The 14,580-nt window shown below is 49.1% G+C and overlaps 1 protein-coding gene across 4 annotated transcripts in view; it reads left to right on the top strand.

The window, feature by feature from the left end:
- SGMS1 (sphingomyelin synthase 1) overlaps positions 1–14,580 on the top strand; it is an 89,200-nt gene that overhangs the window by 19,501 nt on the left and 55,119 nt on the right. For 2 of the 4 annotated variants that reach the window (XM_063406149.1, XM_063406144.1), the window contains exon 2: positions 4,967–5,082. The exons of the other annotated variants lie outside the window; for them this stretch is intronic. The gene's annotated coding sequence lies outside the window, so the exon portion shown is untranslated. The remainder of the gene's footprint in view (positions 1–4,966; positions 5,083–14,580) is intronic. 4 annotated transcript variants of the gene reach the window in all.

Genomic DNA, 14,580 nt, shown 5'->3' with positions numbered 1-14,580 from the left:
TGGAGCAGGTTGTTTTTAGCTGTGCTGAGAAGTATCCCGTGGCCTCCCTGCCCAGGAGAAGCAGAGCATCCTTGTGGAGTTGTGGATTTGGCCGGGCTCCACGTGTCCTTGGAGCGAGAGCTCCGTGCCTGTGGTGACGCAGGGCGGCTGACAAAGGAGACATTCAGTCACCAGCTCAGGATCGTGTTCCCCTGAGTCTGGATTAATGCTCTTAACCCTGCTGGGGCTGGAAGAACAGCCAGCAGATCTGGGCTGGTGCCCTGCTCCTTTCCTGTGGTCTCTGCAGGCTGTAAATGACTCTGTGTCTGCTCTGCTCGTCTTCCCTTTGGGATCTGCAGGGAAGCACCAGCAGCCATCCTGGTCTCTCCTCCTTCCCAGGCCATCACACCACTGCTCTGCAGGAGTCATGTTCCACTTAGTGAAGTCTCATCCTCATAGGAATTGTTCTGATGTTAAAAACTCAGAAATCTTATGGTTTCTCAACTCTCTGATCCACAAAGATCTTTTTTTCTGAAGCAATTATTGCGATTTCTGTCTTTGCAATGGCTGAGTCTCAGCTATTACCTGTTAAAAGGTGGGATATGTCTGAGGTCCTGTTGTTTCAAGGCACTTGCAAAATGGGAAGAGCTAAGTTTCAACCCCTGTGGCTCGTTTCTGAATCAGTGGATAACTTGACAGGGAGGCTTTTGGCTGTGAAGTCATGGATTTAACTACAGTGGGAATTCAGGAGCATGGAGACTAAGCCTGTCATGGAGTCCTCAGCTTTCATCCCATCCTCCTGCAAACCCAGAATAGGTACCAGTTGCTGGAAAATGGTTCATGAGATGCCAAACACCAGTTTGATTGGTAAAATTAAGCAGTATAATAGGCAATAGGAAGTGGTTCCTGTTGGTGATGGACAGTGGGAAACTTCTCTGATGTCACTGCAGTCCATAACTCTGGTCATTCCCTGAATTCCTTATCCCTAACCTGACTCTGGATTTTTATCTTGATGGGTCTGGCTGTGAACACCCTGACAAGGCCTCAGCTGTGAGTAGTTGCAGTGTGTTTCACGTTGTTAATGTTTTCTGACCTAGTCATAACTTGCTTTCTCAGAATTAACCAATCTTACCTTTTTCTCTTTGAAGTATTTTTGGGTGAATCTGGGGAATTCAGCGTCTCACCCTTTGGGGACAGTTGAAAATATCAGTGTGTACCAAGACCCTTCTCAGTGTCCAGGCATCCCTGTAGGGCCAAGATTTCCATGTGTCACTGGGGCCAGGTTTGTGGAATGTGCCCTGGAAGGTGTTTTTTGAAAGAATGAGCAACAATAAGGTGGGGGAGGAGGTCTGGAAACAGAATTTTTTTTGTTTTGGAAGCAGGGGAAGAGTCTCCTGCTGCAGAGGCCGGGTGTATTCAGGTCACCATGATACTGCAAGAACTAAAAAAAAAAATAATCCCATTAACAAATCCTACTAATTCACATAATTATGTTGCTGTTGATTGTAGTAACATTTTTTTCACTTTTTGGGACACTGGGAACGAGACTGCATTGTGCTGGCAGGTCTCCTACCAGCTTCCCTGCCCAAAAGATGGAAGGGATGTTTCTGGGCTGCCTCCCTGAGTTCATCACTGCACTATTTAGTGGTTCCCTAGTGCAGATCTGTCTACTTAAACCAAATGAGGATCATTCCTTCTCTTTCACATTGCTATTAACTGGATGATTTTATTGTCTCTGCAGGAAGAGAGCAGAGACAAGCAACTGTAGATTAGGAACAATTTGCAAAATAGTTCCATGATTAGCACGCCTGTGGAGATGTTTTTCTGTGTTAAGGGCTGCACCACAAATTTTACTGGCTTCCTACACTCGAAGAATTAACTGTGAGGAGGATTAAAATGACATCTTAGACATCAGCTAAATGTCCTCTCAAAATCCCTTATGTTGTCTCTAAATCAATTAATTTGATTTCTTCAATCCACAAGCAAACTGGGTTGCTGAACTTGTGTGAGTGATCTATTTAGGCTGAATTTCTCCAGAGTATTTTAAAGAGTACTTCAGTACTGGAGAAGTGGTGCAAAAAAAAAAAAAGTAGTGAAATATGGAAATACCCTGTGCCAGGGTGGGAAACGAAGATGCTGCTCTAGTCTTGGGGATGCCTTCTCCAAGCAGCAGTCTTCAGCTGGTTAATCCAGCCCTCAAAGACATCCCTGATCCTTGCTGGTTAGATGGAATAAGAAAGTAAGACAAGAGCCTGCTCTTGCTCCTTTTGCCACGGTGCTGCTTGTGTGGATGTGGGAGGTGGGAAGGAAAAGACACGGGAGAATCCTCAACTCCAAAAGCTTCACTGATGAACAGCACAAGGAGTTCTGTAAAGTCCCCAAAAGTGGCCCTTAGCACTCAGATGTGGCCACTTCACTCTCCTAAATCCTGGTTTGCTTGTAATTCCACAAGGATAATAAAGATGGTAGCATTCACCTGGAAAACACCTGAATATTAATAATTCCCCTCTCTCTGGGAATCCTGCAGGTCTCCACTGGCTCTAGCATCTCCAGATGCACCCGTCAGAGACGGAGCTCCCACTCTGAGCCTGCTGCAGGCTGTGCTGGGGACAGAGTGAGATCAGGAGCTGGAAAATGGGGAATATTCTGGGAATAAGCCAGCAGAGCTCTGGAGGTGTTTGGGTCCCGTTGCGTGGTGGTTCTGAGCCGTGTGTGCCATGGAGAACAAGGCTGGCAGTAACTTCACTCATTAATCTTCACAGCATCAAAACCTCCTGAATTTCCTCTCAGCTGGTGCTCCTGCTGAGAAGGAAACGCTGTGGCAGTCAGAGCAAGGGGTGGCACAGCCAGAGCTGAGCACTGTCACTTTAGATGCTGAAACAGCAGCAGGCTGCTCTCGTGCCGCCCCTCGGCATCACTTAGCAACTCCAGGAGCTGAACCCTTCCCACAGGGATACTGAGCTCAGGGAAACAGGGCCCTGACCCCACAGCTCACCCCCAGCACAGCAGAAGGGTCCCCCTCAGGGGAGGGAGCACTTTGGCTCACTGATTTGGAGAAGACAGACCTTCTGTTTTCCCAGAAGTGTATTGACAGTGTTAGAGCCCAGCACGTAACTCAAGGAAGGACAGGCAGGAAAGAGCTCTAATCAAACCTTGCCACGCAGTCCTGCTGTCAGCATAGCTGCCAGTACCCACAGTGTCGCTGTGAATTGCTCGTCCTGTCTTCTCACCAGCCCAAAATAATCCTGGATGTGGCAGGAAGCGTGTCCTTGCAGGCTCTGTGTGCCCTGTGCTGGAGGCAGCTGGGAGGGAAGGGAGCAGCTCGGGATTCTCGTGGAATGCTGCTGATTCACAACTCGCTCATCAAAAACGTGTGTTTATGTCTGAGCACCAGCTTGTGCTCTGGCATCCAGGGGAACTTATCATGCCTGGAAGAGGGGGCACGCAGGGCGTGGAGCTTTCCCTGGCCTGGCTTGCTCCCGGCTCAGGCTCTCAGCGCTGGGGTGGCTTTTGGGGCTCAGGAAACTGCAGATAAGCGAGTGTGATAAGTTTGGGAGGGCTGCTCTTGTGAGATAATGGCCAGTTATTCATGGAAACAGCCTTCTTGGGGTGGTGACTCCTCTCATGATTCTACAGCACGCAGGGCAGGAGGCTGGCAAGGCCTGCCCTGGCTTTTCCATGGCTCTCTCCACACAAACAAAAGCTGTTTGACTTCCAGCCTGTGAAGAATCTTCTGGCCTGCAGGTGGAGATGCCTGGTGTACCCCTCCCTGCAGCTCTCAGGTGCATTACTCCTGAAGGTGAGGCAGTGTAAAAACTCCAAAGCAAATTTCCAAGCAATCCTAAATGTAGCTAAAAGGAGTCCCAAGAAAGCAGAATTATCAGGCTTCCAGCTGCTTGTTTTCTGGCAGAGAGCTCCTTGGGTTTGGTGCTGCTTCAACAAGCAAAATTGGATTTATTTATCCCCTTTCCTCCCCCACTTGTATTTGAGTGGAAATGTATGAATTACAGTTTTCTAACTAATGTGAATGGAGCAGGGAGAGCCCTGGTTTTCCTTTATCTGAGAGTGAAAGCTAAACTGGAAGAGCCCTATGGAGCACAGGGCTGGTTCTACTCCAAATCTCCACGCAGGTTTTGTCTCCCTTGGGGACTGGAGGGATGGGATGAAGAGTGGGTTTGCTTCCCGTGGCAGGAGGAGTGGTTTGTGTGCTGCTGCTGGCTCTCTGGCTGTGCAAGAGGTGGGCACAGAGATGGGGAGGAATCTGCTCCCTGGGTGCTGCCAGCTGAGGATTTTGGCCACGAGCATTTTGGGTTTGCTTCTCTTTGGTTCTTCTCTCTCTCCTAAGTGATCCTGGTTATCAGAAAAGGCTTCTAGCCTTCCTCCTTTGCTCCCTCTGTGTGATGCCAAGTTCAGAGGGTTACTTCAGCAGCTCCCTTCCAAGAAAACATGGAGGTTTATTTCTTTAGGTGGGGCTCCACGTGGCAGTGTGTATCCCATGACTTTTCTGGATTGCTCTTGTAGTTAAGAAAAGGTCCTCTGGGTGTAGGAGGGTGGTCAGCAGCCTGTTTCTGGAAGCAGGAAAACCACGTTGTTCTTGGGTGTGGTGGTCTCCCCCAAACCTCATCTAGGCCTGTTTGGACACAAAGATATTCTCTCTTTCTGAGTCCTGTGGGAAATACTGTTTTAAAAATGCAGCTTCTCCATCCCTGGCAGTGCCCAAGGCCAGGTTGGATGGAGCTTGGAGCAGCCTGGGACAGTGAAAGGTGTCCCTGTCCATGGCAGGGGTGGGATGAGCTGAGCCTTGAGGTCCCTTCCAGCCCAAACCATTCTGGGATTCTGTGTTAGCCTGGCCTTTCCTGTATATTCCAGCTCTTGTTGGACCTTGAGGTCATCTTCACACTGTAACAACTCCTGATGCTTTAATGAGGGCTTGCTGTTAGCTCTGCCTCTGAAATGTCCATATTTTTATTTGTTATTTTGTTAACAGTGACTCTCATGACTACGTGAGAAGCTGCTAGCAGCAGGTCTGAACTTCGACTCTCCTGTTGAAAATGCGCTTTTAACCTGATGCATCGAGTGCTCTGGCTAGAAAAGCAATTTCAGGTAGGTCAGTGCATCTTGCAATTTGTATTTTGAAGCACTTGTGTTTAGGAGTGGTGTATTCATTCAGTGCCTTGTTTACTGTGACCTGAATTGGGGCAAGTTCATGTTTTGGACATTTCAGGTATTTCATAAACTGTCTAACTCCAGTATTAAATTGTGAAATCTTAGGGAAAGACAGCTGAAAGGTCCCTTAGATCAGTTCCTTCTGCCTGCTTCCAGGGAAGGATGACTAGGAGCAGAATTTGAAGATGTAGATTGTGGGTAAATGCTCCCCAAACCCTATTTTTAAGGAAATCTTTGCGCTTCTGGCTGTGGGGACTGGAGTGATACATTGTGTAGACAGCCAGAATGGGGCTGGAATACCTGTGTTCTGTTCTAGCTCTGGCTTTGACATATAAATCACTTGCAAAGAGGCAATAAATGGGGTGTATGCCCTTTATTGCTGCCTGTAGTTGTGTTTTTGTCTTCCAGTAATCCTTTGAAGCTGTGTGAGGATTTGCTGAAAGTCATCTCATAAGATTTGTTGTGGTTTTGTTGGATTTGATCCGTGCTGCAAAGCTCCGTGACTGATTGAAGAGCTAGAGGGGAGGTGTAGTGAGAATCAGAAAAGAAAAGTGGAGTTTTGGGTGTAAAGATTCTGAGAAAGAGTGTTCTAAAAGCTGTTATTTGTTTGTGTGCAGCCCCAGTGTCCAGCACCTTGAGTGAACCAAGTCTCTCATGCCTCCCATTCCTAGTTGGGAAACCTTTTGCCTTTTTCCCAAAAACGTTCTGGAATATTAGTGATCCTTAACTGGCTGATTGTGAGAGGCTGTGGTGGGAGACAGAGCAGAAAAGCAGGTTTCAGTTGTGATTCTTCCTAATCCAGCTGAGTTCTCCCTGCAGGTGCCCCGAGCACATTCGTCTTTGGAGAAATTGGGTTTAGCCTCTCTCGTGTGGCTGTCCCGATACTGCATCTCTGTGGATCTCAAAGGCTGTATAATTAAGATGTTGGGTGGCTTTTCCACAGCATCTGTAAGAAATACCACCAGCAATCCTGAGAAAAATGCTTTGAACTAAAAACCCAGGCTGCTGAAATCGAAGGAAATTGGTTTTTTGCGTGTCACAGGTCAGGTGAATTATGAGCAGGTTTTGGCAGTTGTTGCTCTCTGAAAGCTGCGTCTGTGTCACAGCTGTTCTGGACAAACTGCAATATCAAGGCTCGTTCACAGCAGTTGGGAAAAATTCTTGCTTTCCCCACCCTTCTTCAAGTACATCAATACTGGGAGCAGGAGACACTTTGAGCAGACACCCGAAGTTCCTGTCACTGTATTGATTCAGCTTCTGTTTGCCCTGCATCCAATACACAGCCGTGATGAATAATGCAGGAACCTATTACTTAAAGTTTAATGCAGCTTTAATCGGGGTTGAACATCAACAGGTGCAGTGCAGGAGGCTGCTCTGCTCTGTGCTGAAGGGAAAAGATTCACACCAGGAGTGGTTGGGTCTGTGTTTGTTGGGTTGTTCCCTTTGCCCTGGGCTGGCCCTGCTGAGGGACCTCGAGGGCTGTGTCCAGTTCTGTCCCTCCAGCCAGAGAGCCCTGGGGGGGCTGGAGCATGTCCAGGGCAGGGAAGGGAGCTGGGGAAGGGGCTGGAGCCCCAGGAGAGGCTGAGGGAGCTGGGAAAGGGCTGAGCCTGGAGAAAAGGAGGCTCAGGGGGGACCTTGTGGCTCTGCACAGCTTCTGACAGGAGGGGACAGCCAGGGGGGGTCGGGCTGTGCTCGCAGGGAACAGGGACAGGACAAGGGCAAACGGCCTCAGGCTGGGCCAGGGGAGGCTCAGCTTGGCCAGCAGCAGGAATTTGTGCATGGAAAGGGTGCTCAGGCCTTGGCAGGGGCTGCCCAGGGAGGGTTGGAGTGCCCATGGCTGGAGGTGTCCAAGGAAGGGCTGGAGGTGGCACTGAGTGCTCTGGGCTGGGGACAGGGTGGGCATCGGGCACAGCTGGGACTGCCTGGGCTGGGAGGGATTTTCCAACCTAAAATAATTCTGTGATTCTGTGGCACAGTTTGTCATTTATGTGCAGATATTCACTTGCAGGTGCCTTAGTGTCTGTGACCTCTGTTTTTTCCTGTATTTAGCTCAATCTGTGATAACACAGGTTCTGTACTCATGGGGTCAGAGAGCACGTGGATGACTGTGCTGTGATCCAGGATCTCACAGTGGAATATCAAGGCACTGCCGTCTCAATGGCTTTTCTTTTTCCTTCTTGGTACGAGTATTATTTTTTTAAACAAAGGAAAAACATCCCTTTCGTCAATTGTTCCCTTTGCAGAACTTGAGCCTTAAAATAATCCAGGAAGGCTTTTGTTATATAAATATACTCATCCTCCAGCTTGGCACGGAATGTGTTTGACAGAGCTGCTTGCTGAATTCTGTTTTAAACTTGAATTTCAATGCCTATGAAGGAGAAACCCTGGGTTTCAGAGAGCAAAGCAAACACTGATTGCTGTGTAATCACAGTGTAACAGGGACTATTTAAAGCAGTGGAAAGCAGGGGCTTATGCCTGGAACTCAGTTTCTGTGTCTCAGTGATTTTTGTTCGAGCTTGTTACAGCCAGGTAGGCTCATACCTACCAAATTCAGCTCCATGGGAAGAGAGCATATGTGCAGTCTTTTGAAAATATTCCTGCATAAGTTCTTTGCTGAGGAATAGAATTGTGTGTGAGTACAGCAAGGGCTTGGAATGGTTAACAATAAATTCCAGTGCAGAATACTCAGTAGTGAGATCTCCCAGTTAAATGGGCAACAGTTGGCTAGAGCAGATGTTTAAATAGAAAACGAGCAAAACATCACCACCGAAAAAAATCCCACAAACTCAAAAATCCATCAACCACGAAAACTCACCACCCTGTGAATTTCAAATAATCTTTGTTAGAAGTGGTTACTGGTTTCTGGATGTTGTCTTGAGCACGTAAAAGCACCTTGGGGGGAATTTATGAATCGTGTGGAGTTTTTCTGTGTCCGCTGTAGGCCACACTTTCCTTGTGACACTGGCTCTGTCTGTGACACCTTTGGTTTGTTTTACTGCTAGCCTGAGCTTGAGGCTGCTGCTGCTGGAGGAGGTTGGACTCAGTGGTGTTGGAGGTCTTTTCCAACCTAAATGGTTTGATGATTCCTCCCAGCTTTTCCTGGATGCATTCATCAGAACTATCCCAGAGAGGTGGGGATATTAAGAGGATGCTGCAGGACGTGCCTGGGTGGCTTTGGTACAAACCCTGACCCCACAGGTTGTGTTCTAAGAGCAAGAAGAGTGAAGGGTGAGTCCATTCAATGCCCCAGGAGTGCCTGGATCCAGTCTGATGTGCTGCTGCCTCCTCCCATGGTAATGGAGTGATGGTGCCCTAAGAAAAGAGGGAAGACTCCAAGGAAAGTAACGTAGAATCATGGTATGTTTTGGGTTGGAAGGGACCACAAAGGCCACCTCATCCCACCCCCTGCCATGGGCAGGGACACCTTCCACCATCCCAGGTTGCTCCAGGCCCTGTCCAACCTGGCCTTGGACATTTCCAGGCATGGGGCATCCACAGCTTCTCTGAGCAATGACATCTTTGGCACTCATGCAAAACTAAAGGTTAAATGGAATTTTGGAGCAGAGATTTTATATACCCAGTGTTCAATTTGTTACATCAGTCAAATTGGGTTTTGGTAGATTTTCTAGCTGCTTATTCAATGGATTGGATTTGTTCTGAGTGCTGTGGATATTTTCCTTCTTGTCTCCTAATTTATTTGCCTTCAGACATGTAGCTGCTCCTGTTTCCTGGAAAATGGAAAGGATGTGCTAGCAGGAAATGGCTGCAGTTCATGAAAATAGGCTGTACCTGCTGATGATTAATCCTTAATCCAAAGAGGGAACGTTCTCTCTGCAGCTTTGTGGCCTGAATTAGCATCTGACTATTCCTTTGTCCTGAGCCTGGCTCTGAATGACTCCAGGACTGATTCACGGTTTAGGGCCCCCAGTAATAGGATTTCCTGTGAGGGTGTGTCACCTGTCCTTGCACAGTTCAAAGGGAGAACGGGATTTCCCTCCTGTATGGCCTCCTCTGGACCTGTGCCCCTTGGCTTGGCTCCTTTTTCTCCCTGCCTCTCGAACCCTCGAGGTTTCAGCTGGCATTTGATGGCTGCTGCCATCCCAGCTCCTTTCAGGTGTCTCATCATCCACCCAGGGCATGTGGGGATGGGGCAGGCCCTGTTCTCCTTGGGTTGTGGAGTGAACATAAATACATTTAGTGCTTCTCTGAAAGGCTTTCAAGTGCAGCACTGCTCTTGTGCAGCTCTTTTTGCTTCCTTTGAAGGCTGAGCAGCCGCCGCTGAACTCAGGGCTGCAGTGCGTGACTGCTCCCTTAGCAAGCAGTTAAACCATCAGCTATTACACTGACGTGCAAATGTTATTTTGTGCTGAAGTCATGCTGGAAATAGTTCAAAATGTCTTGTTTATTTGGATTCACGAGGGGCACGCTGTCTCGCTGAGCTCTAATCTTGTTTTGCTCTCTGCTTTCTTTGCAATCAGCAGAGCTGTATTCAAACCACGCTGAGAGGTTTAAGGTGCCTCTTGGTCTGCACCCCAGGAGCCACAGCCTGAGGACAGCACCCTGGGTTTGTGCCTTTTGGGAAGCTGGGTTATTAATCCCTTGTTTTGCCCCAGCCTCGGTCCTCAGATGGATGGAACAGGCTCTGTTCCTGTGTTAAACCCTCGGTTCCTGAATTAAACCCTCTGTCCCTGTGCTCAGGTGAGAGCCCACCTGCAGAGCTGCCCCAGCCCTGGGGCCAGCACAGGAGGGACCTGGGGCTGCTGGAGAGAGGCCGGGGGAGGCACCAGGATGAGCAGAGGGATGGAGCAGCTCTGCTGGGAGGAAAGGCTGGGAGAGCTGGCGGTGTTCAGCCTGGAGAGGAGAAGCTTTGGGGTGATTTAACTGTGAGCTTCCAGGGCCTGAAGCAGCTGACAAGAAAGATGGAGGGAGACTCTTTTCAAGGTATGGAGTGACAAGGGGAATGGCTTCCCACTGCCAGGGATCAGGGTTAGATGGGCTATTGGGCAGGAATTGTTCCCTGGCAGGGTGGGCAGGCCCTGGCCCAGGGTGCCCAGAGCAGCTGTGGCTGCCCCTGGATCCCTGGCAGTGCCCAAGGCCAGGCTGGACTTTGGGGCTTGGAGCAGCCTGGGACAGTGGGAGGTGTCCCTGCCCATGGCGGGGGTGGGATGAGATGGACTTTAAGGCCCTTCCAACCCAAACCTTTCTGTGACTCTTTTAAATATCTCTTACTGGATAAGCACTAACTCATTCATTCATTATTTTAATGACAAATGCACTTGTTTAAAATGACTCCCCGTTTTTGCAGTTTTATTGTTTAGCAGATAATACAGTTATTTGGATTCTTGGACAAGATGCCTTGTTTCCGTTCACTCCTTAAATGTTTTTCTCTGTGTTTGCAAGATGCATGAAAACAAAAAGGTTTTTTCCCTGGCATGTGCTGCCCTGCCTCTGCTGTCCCCATTCCCAGTGAGGAGTTGAAAGGCTGTCAGCAACTGTTTTGACAGATTTTCGTGTACTGCTTAAGAAGACAAAAAGTTACATCTCACATATTTTGCTGTGCAGGGATAAATACACAGCAAATGGTGGGTGAAATATTTGGTATGGATATGCTGAGGGATTCTGTAGTCCCAGCACAGGATGTCTGTTCTATCACCAGAGTCCTGTGTGACTGTCCCAGCTGCTTAAATCATGTGTGCATCCCAGCTACATCCAGGCAGGTTTAAATATCCTCCTGTTCAGAGCATGCTCCCACCTCCAGGTTCCTCCCTGCCCTTCCCTGCGTTGTGGAGCATCCTCGCAGCCATCTCCAGACACTGACACATCACTGAATTCCCCAAGCTTTGCTAAGAGTTTCTTGGAAAGCTGATGCAGCCTGGGGAGCCCCGTGAGCTGTGCGTGGCACATCCAGAAAGGCAGAAAGGTGAGGGATGGCTTTGCACAAAGGCTGTGTCATTATTAGGATATGTTAACAGGGTGGCTTCAAGGGTTTTGTGAACCAGATGAGCTGAGGCAGCTCCTTGTGTCTGCCCCTGCCCCAGGTCCTGGTGGTCTGTGCCAGGCCTGCCCCAGTGCTGCTTCCCAAATTCATAGGCAGCACTCACCTCGCTCTCGATGTTTTGTTACGATTTCCGTGCCTGTGGTTTGGTCTCTGTGAAGCTTCTCAGGGACGGCAGCTGAATACCAAGGCACTGTCTCCAGCTCGGCAGTTTTGCTGATCTGTTTGAAGTCCCCAGACAGTTGATCAGGCAAACTTGCTGCTAAATGGATGATCTAATTCGCAGTGAATGCTGTGATCACAAGCATTACCCTACATCACAGAAACGATTTGAAAACCAGTGCGTACTCCTCAAGCTGTCAGTTGTCTTTCAGCACCCTCGTTGTGCTCTTTCATCTTTAAATGCTTGTGCTGAAGCTCAAATAAACTTACCTGTCAGCAGCTACAGGGATGGCTCTTCTGTCTCCAGCTCCTTCCTAGCGTTAGCCGGGAGTTTAAAAGCTGTGTACAGAAGAGATAAAGCAAGGAGCACTCTGGTAGCTGCTGTTCCTCTAAATGATTTTTCTTCTACTCCAGTAACACTCAGCACAAGGTTGCGTTGGTGCTTTGTGAGGGTTGCTCAAAGCCATGAGTTCTGTGCTCAGAACCCCTGAGGACATGGGCAGGGCAGGAAGGTGTCCCTGAACAGCAGGGAAATGGGGTGGAGAGATGGTCTGGAGAGAGGTGATTTCCTGGGAAAAGAATGGAACACCCAACAACCTGACTGCCTGAAGAGTGGCTCCCAGCAGAGGAATGCTGTTTGGCAGCCCACAGATATGTGGTTTGAATTTTACAAGGGAGAACTCTTGAAACCTGAATTTCACAGACTCATAAAATCATTAGGGTTGGAAAGACCTCTGGGATCAACCAGTCCCAGCCGTGCCTGATGCCCACCCTGTCCCCCAAGCACTGAGTGCCACCTCCAGCCCTTCCTTGGACACCTCCAGCCATGGGCACTCCAACCCTCCCTGGGCAGCCCCTGCCAAGGCCTGAGCATCCTTTCAGTGAAGCAATTCCTGCTGAAATTCCAAGTGGAATATCCAAGAAAGTCTGCATTTTGTGGATCTGTTTATTCTTTCTTCTCAAGCTGGGGTTCTAGATGGTCATTTCAGTGAAAGCCCAGTTCTCACAAGTCCTTCCTTTCTGTTCCAACATCCAAAACCGTGCCGTAGGAGTACCTGACAAATTGCCCCAAGGAACAGCTTTATTTTTACACCACAGCCTTGCAAAAAGCAAGTCTAAAAACTTAGATAAGTGAGCTTAATAAAACAGCAAGTTTTGTGTGCATCCTTCTGCTTCTTCCTGGTGCAAGAGGCACCATCCTTGTAAAAGGCATGCTAAATCTGAAGCTCGTTCTCTGTTTGTGTGTAAAACAACAAAACCCCACCCATTTTTCCATGTTGATGCACTGGTTGTTTAGTTTTATCTAGAGAGTTCTGATACTCAGCCAGGGTCTGCTTCTCTGTGGTAATTTGAGGTGGAGTGCAAATGGACACTTCAGAGCAATCCTGTGTTGTCATCCTGTGAATCTGAGGTGCTGAAAACAGGCAAAAAACAACCCCAAAAACCAAACCAAAATTCTGTGTCCCAGCAGGATTTTGAGGCTACAGCTCTGCCCCTGGGTGTAGTGTGAATATTAATGACACAGAACTGTGGGGACTGTTCTCACATGAAAAGAGGAAACCCAAGTGTGTTGAGCAGGAATCAGGTGTGTGCTGCAAGGTCAGTGAGGCTGGAGAGCAGCAATTGGTTACTAATAAAAAACCAGGTCATTTTCTGTGCACCTCCTTAGGGGTCACTTTGCTAGTGCTGCATGCGGGAATAATAAATACAGGTGACACAGGTATGTGTAGATATATTTATTTGATTTTTTTTTTACCAAAAACCGTCTTCAGATGAGTGGAGGAAGGCACATGCACACCCAAGGATGTGGTTAATTCCTTGCTCTGGTTTAAGAAAAATTTTGGAAGCATCTGTTTGAAGATATTGAGCGGTTACTACATTTTGCAGGTTCTTTCCTGTCTCTGAAGCCTAATGCTTGTTTCCTGCAACACTGGTAGAGTGCAAAAACATTATTAGTTTTGCGTTTTGTTCTGCTCTTGGGAGGCTTTTTTCTGAATTTGGAGGTTCTTTCACTGCAAATAGCTGCAAAGTTAAAGTAGTAAATGAATAAATATTATTAGTGAAGGAGTAGATAGCAGAACAAGCTATGGTAAATGTAATGATAAAAATCCGCCTTTTTTCCATGATTCTCCATGTCCTGACTCCTCCCTCTCCAAAAAGAAACAGGTTCAGCAAAGGGTGATGAAGGTGATCAAAGGCATAGGACAGCTGTCATAAGGACATAAATAAACTTTGTCTCTTTAGCATGGAGCAGAAATGATTGTGAAGGGAAGATGCGAGGAGAGGAAGGTTATGCAGATTGGGAGTTTTGCATCTTCCAAAGAAGATGACTGTACCTAGGCCTCCACTAAAAACAAAACCAAGGAAGCAACAAGCTTATAAAAGGGAAAGCTTTTCTTTGGGTGCTGCACAGTTATGCTGAAGTATTCCTGGTGGACAGGATACTGCTGGAAGTGAGAGGTTCAGAGGAGGCTGAATAAAATCCATCCTACTAAAAGGTGTTAAAGACAGTGTCTCCTGGCTCAGGGAGCAGTTATTAAAGCAATGTTTGGAGGAATTCCAGGCTGGGTGAGGCTGCAGGGAGCTCAGCGGGCACCTGGTGCCCCCTCCCTGCTCCAGCAGGGCCATCCCAGAGCACAGGGCACAGCACTGTGTGCACAGAGCTGTGCAGCAGCCCCAGGGAGGAGCCCCCAGGCTGTGTGGACAATGTGCTCAGGGCTGGGCACTGCCCAGGGAAGAAGTTGTGCCTCGTGTGCAGGGGGAATTGCTGGGCTCAGGCCCTGCCCGTGGCTCTGGGGCCATTGCTGGGCCCCCGCAGCAGAGCCTGGGCCCTGCTGGGAGCCCTCCCTGCACACAGGGACACCCAGGGCTGAGGGCCCCTCTCAGCTGGGGCTCCTCTCCAGGCTGAGCAGCCCCAGCTCCCTCAGCCTTTCCTGGGCACCCCCATGCTCCAGGCCCTTCCTCAGCTGCGCAGCCTCCGCTGGCCCCGCTCCAGGAGCTCCCTGGCCCTGCCGTGCTGAGGATCCAGAGCTGGGCACAGCACTCCAGAGGTGCCTCCAGGGCTGCCACAGGGGCAGCGTCCCTCCCTGCCCTGCTGCCCCTGCTCCTCCTGCTGCCCCGGATCCCATTGGCCTCCTTGGCCCCAGGACACTCTGCTGGCCCAGGGACAGCTCCGTGTCCCCCAGGACACTCTGCTGGCCCGGGGACAGCTCCGTGTGCCCCAGGACACTCTGCTGGCCCGGGGACAGCTCCGTGTCCCCCAGGACACTCTGCTGGCC

This window comes from Prinia subflava, chromosome 9 (genome assembly GCF_021018805.1).
Source record: "Prinia subflava isolate CZ2003 ecotype Zambia chromosome 9, Cam_Psub_1.2, whole genome shotgun sequence".
Classification (NCBI taxonomy): Eukaryota; Metazoa; Chordata; class Aves; order Passeriformes; family Cisticolidae; genus Prinia; species Prinia subflava.
This window is presented reverse-complemented; position numbering and strand designations above follow the sequence as displayed.